At 42.5% G+C, this 12,515-nt stretch overlaps 1 long non-coding RNA gene across 4 annotated transcripts in view; it reads right to left on the reverse strand.

Annotated features, from left to right (window-relative positions):
• The window catches only part of LOC140453357 (uncharacterized), a 195,719-nt gene that overhangs the window by 157,167 nt on the left and 26,037 nt on the right, over window positions 1-12,515 (reverse strand). For all 4 annotated transcript variants that reach the window (XR_011952370.1, XR_011952372.1, XR_011952371.1 and 1 more), the window contains exon 2: window positions 5,661-5,811. This is a non-coding gene — a long non-coding RNA (uncharacterized lncRNA). The remainder of the gene's footprint in view (window positions 1-5,660; window positions 5,812-12,515) is intronic.

Genomic DNA, 12,515 nt, shown 5'->3' on the forward strand with positions numbered 1-12,515 from the left:
TCAGCAGGCACTTAAATGTCCCTAATGTTGCTGACCTACTACCGTTGGCAGTGTGTTCCACGTACCCACCACTCTTTGCGTAAAGAACCCACCTCTGACATCTGCCCTCCAATCATCTTAAAATTATGATTTCTCATGACAGTCATTTCTGCCCTGGAGAAAAGTCTCTGGCTATCTATTGTACCTATACCAAGGGGTTGGAGGGATATGGGCCGGGTGCTGGCAGTAGGGGCTAGATTGGGTTGGGATATCTGGTCGGTGTGGATGGGTAGGACTGAAGGGTCTATTTCCCTGCTGTATATCTCTATGACTCTGACTCTACCTCTCATTATCTTGTACATCTCTACCAAGTCATCTCTCTTCCTCCTCCTCTCCAGTGTGAAAAGCCCTAGCTCACTCAACCTCTCTTCATAAGTCAAGCCCTCCAATCCAGGCAGCATCCTGGTAAATCTCCTCTGCATCCTCTTTAAAGCATCTACATCCTTCCTATAATGAGGCGACCAGAACTGGACATAATATTCCAAGTGTGGTTTAACCAGGGTTGTATAGAGCTGCAGCAAAATCTCGCAGCTCTTAAACTCAATTCCCCTTCTAATGAAAGCCAAAACACCATATGCCTTCTTAACAACCCTATCAACTTGGGTGGCAACTTTGAGGGATCAATGTATGTGGATCCCAAGATCCTGCTGTTCCTTCACATTGACAAGAATCCTGTCTTTAACCCTGTATTCAGCATTCAAATTGGGCCTTCTAAGATGAATCACTTCACATTTATTCAGGTTGAACTCCATCTGTCACTTCGCAGGCCAGCTCTGCATCCTGTCTATGTCTTGTTGGAGCCTGCAACAGCCCTCGACACTATCTACAATATCACCAAACTATGTGTCATCAGCAAATGTATTAACCCACTCTTCCGCATCTTTATCTAAGACACTTATAAAAACTACAAAGAGCAGAGGCCCAAGGACCGATCCCTGTAAGACACCACTGGTCACCAAGCTCCAGGCAGAATACTTTCCATGCACTACCACTCGCTGTCTTCTTCCAGCCAGCCAGTTATGTATCCAGACAGCCACATTTCTCTGTATCCTATACCTTCTAACTTTCTCAATGAGTCTACTGTGGGGAACCTTATCAAATGTCTTACTGAAATCCATATACACCACATCCACTGCTCAATCTTCACCAACTTGTCTTGTCACATCCTCAAAGAATTCAAGAAGGCTTGAGGCATGATCTATCCCTCACAAAGCCATGCTGACTATCATTAATCAAACTATATTTTTCCAAATAGTCATAAATCCTGTCTCTAAGAACCCTTTCCAGTACCTTGCTTATCACAAATGTAAGACTGGCTGATCTGTAATTTCCAACCATTTCCCAATTCCCTTTCTTGAACAAAGGAACAACCTTAGCCTCCCTCCAATTATCTAGTACTAACCCCTGTGGAGAGCGAAAATGCAAAGATCATCGCCAGAGGCACCCAATCTGATTCCTCGCTTCCCGTAGTAATCTTGGATATATCTGGTCAGGCCCTGGGGACTTATCTATCTTGGTGCTTCCCAGAATTTCCAGCACACCCACTTTGTTAAGATCAATCTGGTCAAACTATTAATCTGGTCCACGGTGTTCTCTCAATCAACAAGCTCCCTCTCTCTATCGTATACTTGAAGCAAAAAACTCATTTAGGTCCTCCCAACCTCCTGGGACTCCAGGCACAAGTTCTCTCCACTCTCCCTGATCGGCCCTAACCTCTCTCTGATCATTCTCTTATTCCTCACACAAGTGTAGAACGCCTTTTGGGTTTTCCCTAATCTTTCCTGCCGAGGCTTTTTTGTGCCCCCTCCTAGCTCTCCTCAGTCCATTTTTGAGTTCTTTCCTATCTACCCTGTAATCCTGTAAAGCTGTGCTAGATCCTTGTTTCCTCAACCTTAAGTAAGCTTCCTTCTTCCTTCTGGCGAGAAGCTCCTCTTCTCATGTCATCCAAGGCTCCTTCACCTTACCATTCTTTGCCTGTCTCAGAGAGACAAAGTTATCCAACACCTGCAACAAATGCTCCTTAAACAGCCTCCCCATTTCTGTCATTCATTTCCTGTAGAACAATTGTTCCCAATTTATACTCCATAGCTCCTGTCTAATAGCAGTATAATTTCCCCTCCCCCAGTTAAATACCTCCCCATACTGTCTGTTCCTATCCCTCTCCATGGCTATGGTAAAGATGAGGCAGCTGTGGTCACTGTCACCAAAATGTTGTCCCTCCAAGAGATCTGACACCTGGCCTGGCTTGCTACCGAGCACCAGATCCAGAATGGCCTCCCCCCTAGTTGGCCTCTCTACGTATTGAGTCAGGAATCCTTCCTGGACACACCTGACAAATCGGCTCCACCCAGACCACCTGCACGAAGGCGATCCCAATCAATATTGGGAAAGTTGAAGTCACCCATAACAACTCTGTTACATCTGCCCCTTTTTGAAGATCTGCTGTCCAATCTGTTCTTCCATCTCTCTGCTGCTATTGGGGGGGTCTATGGAAAACACCCAATAAAGTGACTGCTCCTTTCCAGTTACTGACTTCCACCTACACTGACTCAGGACACAAACCCTCTTCATCAACCTCCTTTTCTGCAGCTGTGATGTACTCTCGAAGTAACAGTGCTACTCCCCCTAATCTTTTACCACCCCCCCGTTCTTTTTAAAAGATCTAAACCCTGGAACATCCAACGACTCTTCCTGCCCCTGTGAAATCCATGTTTCTGTTATGGCCACAACATTGTTGTTCCAAGTACTGATCCATACTCTTCATCACTCTTATTCCTGTCACTCCTTGCATTGAAACAGACACACTTTAACCCATCCCTTGTCCTATCAACTGTGTATCCTTCCTGACAGACTCTCTGCATTCTATTTCTCCCCGTTCAGCAATTACCCTCTCCTCTGATCTATATCTCTGGTTCCCATTCTCCTGCCAAACTAGTTTAAACCCTCCTGAAGTGCTCTCGTAAATCTTCTGCCCAGGACATTAGTGCTCCTCCAGTTTAAGTGCAACCTGTCCTTCATGTACAGGTCCCACCTTCCCCAGAAGGTACCCCAATGATCTACGTATCTGAAGCCCTCCTTTCTGCACCAGCCCTGTAGCCACGTGTTTAGCTGCACTCACTCCCTGTTCCTCACCTCACTAACACGTGGCACCGGTAGTAATCCTGAGATTACTACTCTGCTCGTCCTGCTTTTTAGCTTCCAACCTAATTCCCTGAAATCACTTTTTAGATCCTCATCCCTTTTCTTTATGTCATCGGTTCCAACGTGCACCATGACTTCTGGCTGCTCACCCTCCCCCTTCAGAACCTTTTAGACTTGATCAGAGACATCCTGGAGTCTGATATCTGGGAGGCAACATATCTTCCAGGAGTCCCGTTCACAACCACAGAATCTCCTGTCCGTTCCTCTAACTATTGAGTCTCCTACCACTGGAGCATTTCTATTCTCCAGGCTCAGTGCTAGAGATCTGGCCACTATGGCTTTTAAGGTGGAGATTTTAAAGCAAGGGAATCTGAGGCTATCAGGAATAGATGGGAATGTGGAATTCAAAACTCAGCAACAATGATCTCGTTGAATGATGGAGCAGGCCTGAGGGGCTGAATGGCCTACTCCTAATTTCTAGTTTGCATGACAGGGAGGATTGAGCCAAGTCTCTGTGTAATTGGTGGAAGCAGTTTGAGGGGTTTTCCTTTTGAGGTTTAGACTCCTGTTTCTCTCTCGGCTTCCCACAGGAAATTCCTTGCTTTATCCAGCTCCTCCTCCCAGATCCCGACCTGAAGTTTTAGTCTGATGTTACAGCAGCTTCCCTCTTCAAGCCTGAGTTAGAATTCCACAAACATCCCAGAGCAAAGGTTTGTATTAATTCATGAGCTCCCACACATTCCCATCACATTCCTGGTTTTGCAAAACTCCACCATCTCCTGTGACAGCCAGCAGACTAATATTGGAGACAGCAGGGAGAGGATTGAATTTAAAATGGGTAAGTGACCTGCTCATTTTAAACTGGCTCCCACCCAGTGGCTACAGTTAGGTAACTTTACAATGGGCCCTAGTGTTTCATTTTCCCTGAGCATCAGTATTAGTGTCTCAACATCAACTTTTGAAATTTCAAAAACAATATTTAATATATGATTTTACCATTCATATTTCTCCACTGGCTAATTCTCTGTGGTTTGATGATGCTTTTGAGGAGGTTTGCTCAAAGGCCAAGAGGTTGATGAACCTCGGTTACTGTACCACTACGGCTCTGAAGAAGGATTGATGCCCGAAACGTCGATTCTCCTGCTCCTTGGATGATGCCTGACCTGCTGCGTTACCCAGCAACACATTTTCAGCTCTGATCTCCAGCATCTGCAGTCCTCACTATGGCTCTGACCTGCTCTCGCATCAAATAGAACCTGCCACCAGGAGCTCACAATTGCTGGATCTACCCTCACATTTGTTGCCATTTCTGTATATTTTATTCATCTTTGTCTTGCCAATGGCCTTTCACTGCCTGACTGACATGACCTTTATTTCTCATCCAGCACTGGTTACCTCTTCCTCATTTTAAAAATATAATCCATTTGCAGATTATTAAATCCAATGGTTCCCTTGTCACATCGGTATGCTCAATCTTTAATCTGTTAGTCTTCCTCCACTGTATGTTTGTTGGTCCTTAGAGAATTATTCTGCTTTTTGCCACGAGTTCGGTATTTTTCAAAAGAAAGTATGAAGCTGCCATTTTTGTTCTTGAGAGCTGTGTATTTGGAGGATTCTGTGTATTTGGAGGATGCTGTGTATTTGGAGGATGCTATGTACTAGATTGTGTCTCCAAACCCCCTGACCTTGAGCTGAATTTCTGTCTCCATCACAAAGCTTGTCTATTCCCACCTCTCTGATATCACTGTCACTAACCTTTCCTCAGCCAATCTGACAATTTGCCTCTGCTCCCTCCAGATTGGGTATGCAAATACCTTCCTGCTCAATTCCAGTTTTTCTACTCTCCATGAACCTGAGCTTATCCTAAACCCCATGGATTCTCTCTCAAACCCCACTAGATCCCACCTCTCAGGACTCATGTACTTTCATTCACTGTCACCTGGAATAATCTACAGCAGACAAGGCCATTTCACCAATTGAATCTATACCAGCTCCCTGCAGAATATGCCATCACCTAAAACGTATAGGCTTGTAAGCCCTTTAATGTAAAGTTCTCAATCAATATGTTCAATTCCCTCATGAGCTTTATCTTCCCTATCTCCATAATCTCTTCTGGTTTTACAATCTGCCAAGACCTCTCTGCCTTGAACCCTCTTTCATGTTTCCCAGTCCTTTTGTCAATTACCAGTAACACACCTTCACCTGCCTGGACTCCAAATCTGGAAGTTCCTCTCAACACCTTTTTGTCTCTTTCTTTGGTATGTTTAGTCAGGTTACCCTATTGAAAGAAATCTTCCTATATTAAATAATTTCCTTTCATTTATTCCCTTTCCATACTAAAATTCTAATATCTATCAGAAAATGAAGTGGGAATCTGTAATTAATATAACAAGGGTTAATTCAAACACTTTGTAAGTCTTAACATTTGAAAATATTTAATTGTCTAAGCAATTGCACTCTTCACGTTTATAGATACTTACTATAATATGGTGTATGTAATTTATTCAAATTGCATCATGCAATCCTTGTAGTTACTCAGCATGTTGTTCTGCAGTAGTATATATTAAACATCTCTTCACTTCCTCCAATCTTTTGAATTAGGTTTATTTCCCATGAGGCAAGAGTCACTTCCTGCAACATTTATAATGAAAACAAAATGTGACCAATTTGTAATATTTGCAGCTTAATAAATTTTATTGAGATCATTGATATAGAGGCAGCAAAATTAAAATATGTATAAGTTATTAAATTAACACAGTAGGATATTTTCCATTATATCAATTCTTTTATGAACCTCTTCCTTTACATTTCTATAAAAAAAGAATTTAAATAGTTCAAAAAAGCACTGTGCAATTTGATCATGTGTCTCCTATTAAAGTGAAAGAATATGGTGCCAGAGAATTGTATTTAGATCAGTAACTGTATCAAACACTCCCACGGCAGAATTAAACAGGATGCTAAACTCCCATGTATTGCCCTGACAGTGAACCTTGGCTCTGACCTTTGAAGAACCCTCCCATGTTGCACCACTCTATCTCATGGTCCTTATGGTATTGCACATGAAATTGTTAAATTAGTGTTAATTAGCAGCAAATTTGAGAGCAGTTTTGCACTGTGCACACATGTCCACAAGGGACTGGGTTAAGATTGGCTGAATTCATTTCCCTTTGAAATCATAACAACTATTGCAGAGCAAGAGACCATTATCATCAGTCAGTTGACAAAAGAAAATGTATTCTAATTATTTCATGCATTGCAAAGGCAAAGGACTAACATCTTTAGGATATGAAACAGGGGAAGCTTTGAGAGAAAGTGGATTCTGATCCTGAAGCAAATGGTGGTGCACAATTTGACACCATCTTAGTCCATCACACACACAGCCGCTGCGTATTGAAGCTTCTAAAGACGTAACAAATGGCTGGAGGTGAACAGAATCACTCTGTCGTGACTCTCTTTATGCTTGGCTGCAGGGTTTAGCAGAGTGAGTGTTGGGGGCTCAATGACCAAACTGTGTATTGATAGTTACTGTCCTCCAGGTTCATACATGTGCGCAGTTTGTGTACAGTGCAGTTAGGGAGCTGCTGTCTGTGAAGACAGAGCCCAGCATCAGATGTCACATGCAGGATTAAAAGGACAAGTGCAGTGAAAAGAAGTGGGGACTTATTTTTAAAATGGCAGTGATGTTGTCGAAGGAGTATGAGTAACTGAAGTTCTCTTCGATTGGTGATAATCCATCTGCAATAATTATCACTGTAAACAATTCCAGCAACAGCACGCATAAAATATTCAATCTGACTGCTAATTGGATGCATGCATTTTGAATGACAGAATTTTGAAACAGACATTGGGAATCCACTTGTGTTTCATCATGAACACATTCAGGGTAACAGTAAATTTAATTATACCGAAGTATGTTTCAAAAATAGGCTCTGTGAAAGGGATGCCAGCTGTAAAATATGCAACGTAGAAAAGCCATTCAATGGGACTTCATAACAAAAGGATAAAGCAAATTTGATCCACCATTTACTGTGTCAATGCCTTCAACAGATCATTTTTCAGATGAATACAAATGTCATACTTCAGTGGGGGGTCAAGGTTAATGGTAGTCATGGTAACACAATGGTAACTCTATCCTAATTTTTCTCAATCCCAAGATGCCTTAGAAATGGATCATCTCCTCATTCAGTCGTACTGCATCTCTGCTGAGATTTTTTAAATTTCAATTTACCTTTTACTGACCTGTTTTCTTTTCTCTCTGCCTCATACAATCAATCAGTTCAATCCCTCTTAATGGCAGCCAGTCTGTGAACAAACCAGCTCCCACAGAATGCCAGTCCAAGAGAGCTAGACCTCCGAGTAGACAATAATTGGAGCTCACGTTGTGTTTCAGTGACTCGAGGTGAAGAATTGTGTTTCTTTGCACCAGAATGATAAAAGGCAGCAACAGCTGGGAGAGCAATCCCAGTTCCTCCATGATAACAATCTAACCCTTTTTGCTTACAGGCGGCAGGCCTGTGATACTGTAGCTTCCTGTTCCCCCACTCTCTATCCATACAAACAGATGAATATTGCAAGAATTTTAAGAAATTGGTGATAAGGCAAAGCAAAATAATATGAAAACAAAGTGTTGAATATTCCAAAGCAGTGCATATATTAAGATTTTGTTTTATTCTTTCTTGGAAGAAGGTGTCAATAGCAAGGCCCATCCCTGATCGTGCCCCCACTGATGTCAAAGAGTGACATGCACAATCATTTCAGAGGCTACCTAAACCTCATGGCTGCGGACTGAGACATAGGAGCAGTAAGTCATTCAGTCTCTCAAGCCAGACTCACCATTCAGCCTGATCATGGCTGATCTGCCCTAGCCTCAGCTCCTCTTCTGAGGAACTCATATATACAGTAGGGAACTTATATACTTCTCTAAAAGTTATCTTCTCCTATCTGAGAAAATACCTTACATGTTTAGAGATATAAGGCAAGACTTTGCAATAAACGCTGATGGATATTCTATTCTTAGATATTATTACCTCTTTAATTCTTTGCTTTTCTCAGATATTCCTTGTAGTTATAAATAACATCAAACTGAATTCTATTAGATTTGGTATTAAACAGTTTGATAAGACTTTGACACAATAGTATACAATCCACATAAAAGATATTACTTGTTAATTTCTGTTAATAAAATTGTGAAATTAGTAAATTGTCTCATTTAAGTTTTTTGTTTGGTTAAAACTGAATCTCTTCTACATTTCCTTAAGTGGAGAAGTGCATTTTCTGAAGAGATTATTAAAATATCTGGGATGTTTATATCATAGTTAAGGCTTATTAAGCCAGCTATTTGGAGATTGATGATATTTTTGGGCAGCAGCTTTTCCCGTGGGATGATGTGAATCTTACAAACGCAAGACCTTAAGCTGTTGTGAAGTTGACTTGCTTGAGTTCAGCAGACAGAAGTTACCAAGATGTCTTGTTGCAATTCTATAGGGCATTGGTAAAGCTGCATCTAGAATACTGTGTGCAGTTTTGGCTTCCCTATCCGAGGAAGGATGTTTTCCCTACAGAGGGAGTGTAGTGAAGGTTTACCAGATTGATTCCTGAGATGGCAGGACTGATGTATGTAGAGAAGCTGGATTGTATTCTCTGGAGTTCAGGAGAATGAAGGGGTTTGCCTAGAAACCTGTAAATTTCTAACAAGACCAGAGCGATTTAGATGCAGGAAGGATGTTGCTGATGGTGGAGGAGTCCAAAAGCAGGGATTGCAGTTTCAGGAGAAGGGGTATACCTTTTAGGACTGAGAGGAGGAGACATTATCTTCACCCAGAGAGTGTGAGCCTGTGGAATTCATTGCTACATAATGTGGTTGAGGTCAAAATATTGTGTTTTCAAGGAGGTAGATACAGCTTTTGTGGGTAAAGGGATCGAGAGGCGAGAGGGGAAGGGTGGGATAAGGTTATTGATCTCAATGATCAGCCATGATCATACTGAATGGGGCAGGCTTGAGGGGCTGAACGACTTACTCCTCCTATCTTCTATGTTTCTATCAGGGAAATATTATCTGACAGACTTAAGCTAGTTTGTAAAAAATGTTAAAAGCTATAAAGCACTTCAGGTGGCACCCAACTTGTTGGTTTAGTCAGTTGTAAGCGATTATCATATTTGTATTTAAAATACAAAGGGTTGTCTTGGATTGTAAGTATAGAAGATGGTGGAAGTCAGTTCAGTTCGTCTGCCAGGTTTAGAATCTAGAACATAGAACAATACAGCACAGAGCAGGCCCTTTGGCCCTCTATATTGCGCTGACGTGTGAACTAATCTAAGCCCATCATCCTACACTATCCCATCATCATCCATTTGCTTATCCAAGGACTGTTTAAATGCCCCTAATGTGGCTGAGTTAACGACACTAGCAGGTAGAGCATTCCATGCCCTTACCACTCTCTGAGTAAAGAACCTGCCTCTGACATCTGTCTTAAATCTATCACCCCTCAATTTGCAGCTTTGCCCTCTCGTACAAGCCGTCATCATCATCCAAGGAAAAAGACTTTCACTGTCCATCCTATCTAATCCTCTGATCATCTTGTATGTCTCTGTTAAATCCCCTCTTACCCGCCGTCTCTCCAATGAGAACAGACCCAAGTCTCACAGCCTTTCCTCATAAGACCTTCCCTCCAGACCAGGCAACATCCTGGTAAATCTCCTCTGCACCTTTTCCAATGCTTCCACATCCTTCCTGTAATGGGGCGACCAGAACTGTACACAATATTCCAAGTGAGGCACACTAGTGTTTAGTATAGTTGCAGCCTGACATTATGGCTCTAGAACTCAATCCCTCTACCAATAAAACCAAACACACCATATGCCTTCTTAACAGCACTATCAACCTGGGTGGCAACTTTTAGGGATCTATGTACATGGACACCAAGATCCCTCTGCACATCCACACTACCAAGAATCTTTCCATTCACCCAGTATTCTGCCTTCCTGTTGTTCTTCCCAAAGTGAATCACCTCACATTTAGCTGCATTGAACTCCATTTGCCACCTCTCAGCCCAATTCTGCAGTTTATCCAAGTCCCCCTGCAACCTGTAACATTCTTCCACACTGTCCACTACTCCACTGACTTTAGTGTCATCTGCTAACTTACTAACCCATCCACCTATGCCTGCGTCTGAGTCATCCATAAAAATGACGAACAGCAGTGGTCTTAAAACAAATCCTGTTGGCACACCACTAGTAACTGGACTCCAGGTTGAATATTTTCCATCAACCACCACTCGCTGACTTCTTACGAAAGTCAGTTTCTAATTTAAACTACTAAATCACCCTCAATCCCATGTCTCCACATTTTCTCCAATGGCTTATCATTTGGAACCTTATCAAAGGCTTTACTGAAGTCCATGTATACCACGTCAACTGCCCTACCCTCATCTACATGCTTGGTCACCTTCTCAAAAAAAACTCAATGAGGTTTGTGAGACACGACCCGCCCTTGATGAAACTATGTTGTCTATCTGAAATCCAATTGTTGCTTGCTAGATGATTATAAATCCTAACTCGTTTCATCCTTTCCAAACTTTTCCTACAACGTAAGTAAAACTCACTGGTCTATAATTACCTGGGTCATCTCTACTGCCCTTCTTGAACAAGGGCACAACATTTGCAATCCTCCAGTCCTCTGGTACTAAACCTGTAGATAATGACGACTCAAAGATCAAGGCCAAAGGCACCGCCATCTTTTCCCTAGCTTTCCAGAGATTCCTCAGCTAAATCCCATCCGGCCCAGGGGACTTAACTACTGACACACCTTCTAGAGTTGATAACACCTCCCCCTTACTAACCTCAATCCTTTCAAGTCTAATTGCCCGTATCTCAGTTTTCTCCTCTCCAATATTCTCTTTTACTTAAATGAAAACAGATAAGAAATACTCATTTAGTATCTCTCTGATCTCCACAGGTTCACATACAACTTCTTACTTCTGTCTTTGGCCCTATTCCTACCCTCGTCATCCTTTTATTCCTCACATACCTATATAAAGCTTTAGGGTTCTCCTTTATTCTATTTGCTAAACACTGCTCATGTCCCTTCCTTGCTCTTCTTAACTCTCTCTTTAAATCCTTCCTAGCTGATCTATAACTCTCCATCGCCTCATCTGAACCATCTAACCTCAACGTCACATACGTATCCTTCTTCCGCTTAACAAGAAATACAATTTCTTTGGCAAACCACAGTTCCCTTTTCTTCTCACTTCCTCCCTGTCTGACAGGGACATATCTATCAAGGACACACAATATCTGTTGCTTAAACCAGCTCCACATTTTGATTGTTCCCATCCCCTCCATTTTGCTACCCCATTCTATGCCTACTACATCTTGCCTAATCACATTACAATTGCCCTTACCCCATCTATAACTCTTGCCCTGTGACATGTACCTATCCCTTTCTATCGCAAAATGAAATATAACCAAATTATGGTCACTTTCTCCAAAGTGCTCACCTACAACTAAATCAAACACCTGGCCTGGTTCATTACCAAGTACCAGATCCAGTGTGGTCTGCCCTCTTGTTGGCCCTTCAACATATTATGTCAGGAAACCCTCCTGCACAAATTGGACAAAAACTGATCCAACATACTAGAGTTGTAGTATTTCCAGTCAATGTTGGGGAAGTTAAAGTCCCCAAAATGATAACCCTGTTCCTTTCACACCTGCCCAGAATTGTTTTGCCAATCCTCTCCTTCACATCCCTGGAACTTTGCAGAGGCCTATAAAAAGCTCCCAGCGGTGTGACCTCTCCTCTCCTGTTTCTAACCTCAGCCCACACTACCTCAGTAGACGAGTCCACCGTTGTACTGTCCTTGACTAACAAGGCCACACCTCCCCCTCTTTTACCGCCTTGCCTGTTCTAAATGAAAGATCTAAACCCTGGAACCGGCAACATCCATTCCTGATCCTGCTCTATCTATGTCTCCAAAACGGCCACAACATCGCAGTCTCAGGTACCTATCCATGCTGCAAGCTCACCTACCTTATTCAGGATACTCCTGGCATTGAAGTAGACACAATCCAAATCAACTTGCTGTCTGCCAGCGCATTCCTGTGACTGTGAAATCCTGTCCATGCCCTCCCTACTCTCATCCTCCTGTGCACTGGAACTACACCACAGGTTCCCGTCCCCTTGCTGAGCTAGTTTAAACCCACCCGAATAGCACCAGCAAATTTCCCACCCAGGATATTAGTACCCCTCTGGTTCAAGTGAAGACCAAGGTTTCTGGAGATGACAGGCTGTTGACTTTGGCTTGTGGAGATTGACATCTGGCTTCATTAGAATTGCCATT

This window comes from Chiloscyllium punctatum, chromosome 27, assembly GCF_047496795.1.
Source record: "Chiloscyllium punctatum isolate Juve2018m chromosome 27, sChiPun1.3, whole genome shotgun sequence".
NCBI classification, from domain to species: domain Eukaryota; kingdom Metazoa; phylum Chordata; class Chondrichthyes; order Orectolobiformes; family Hemiscylliidae; genus Chiloscyllium; species Chiloscyllium punctatum.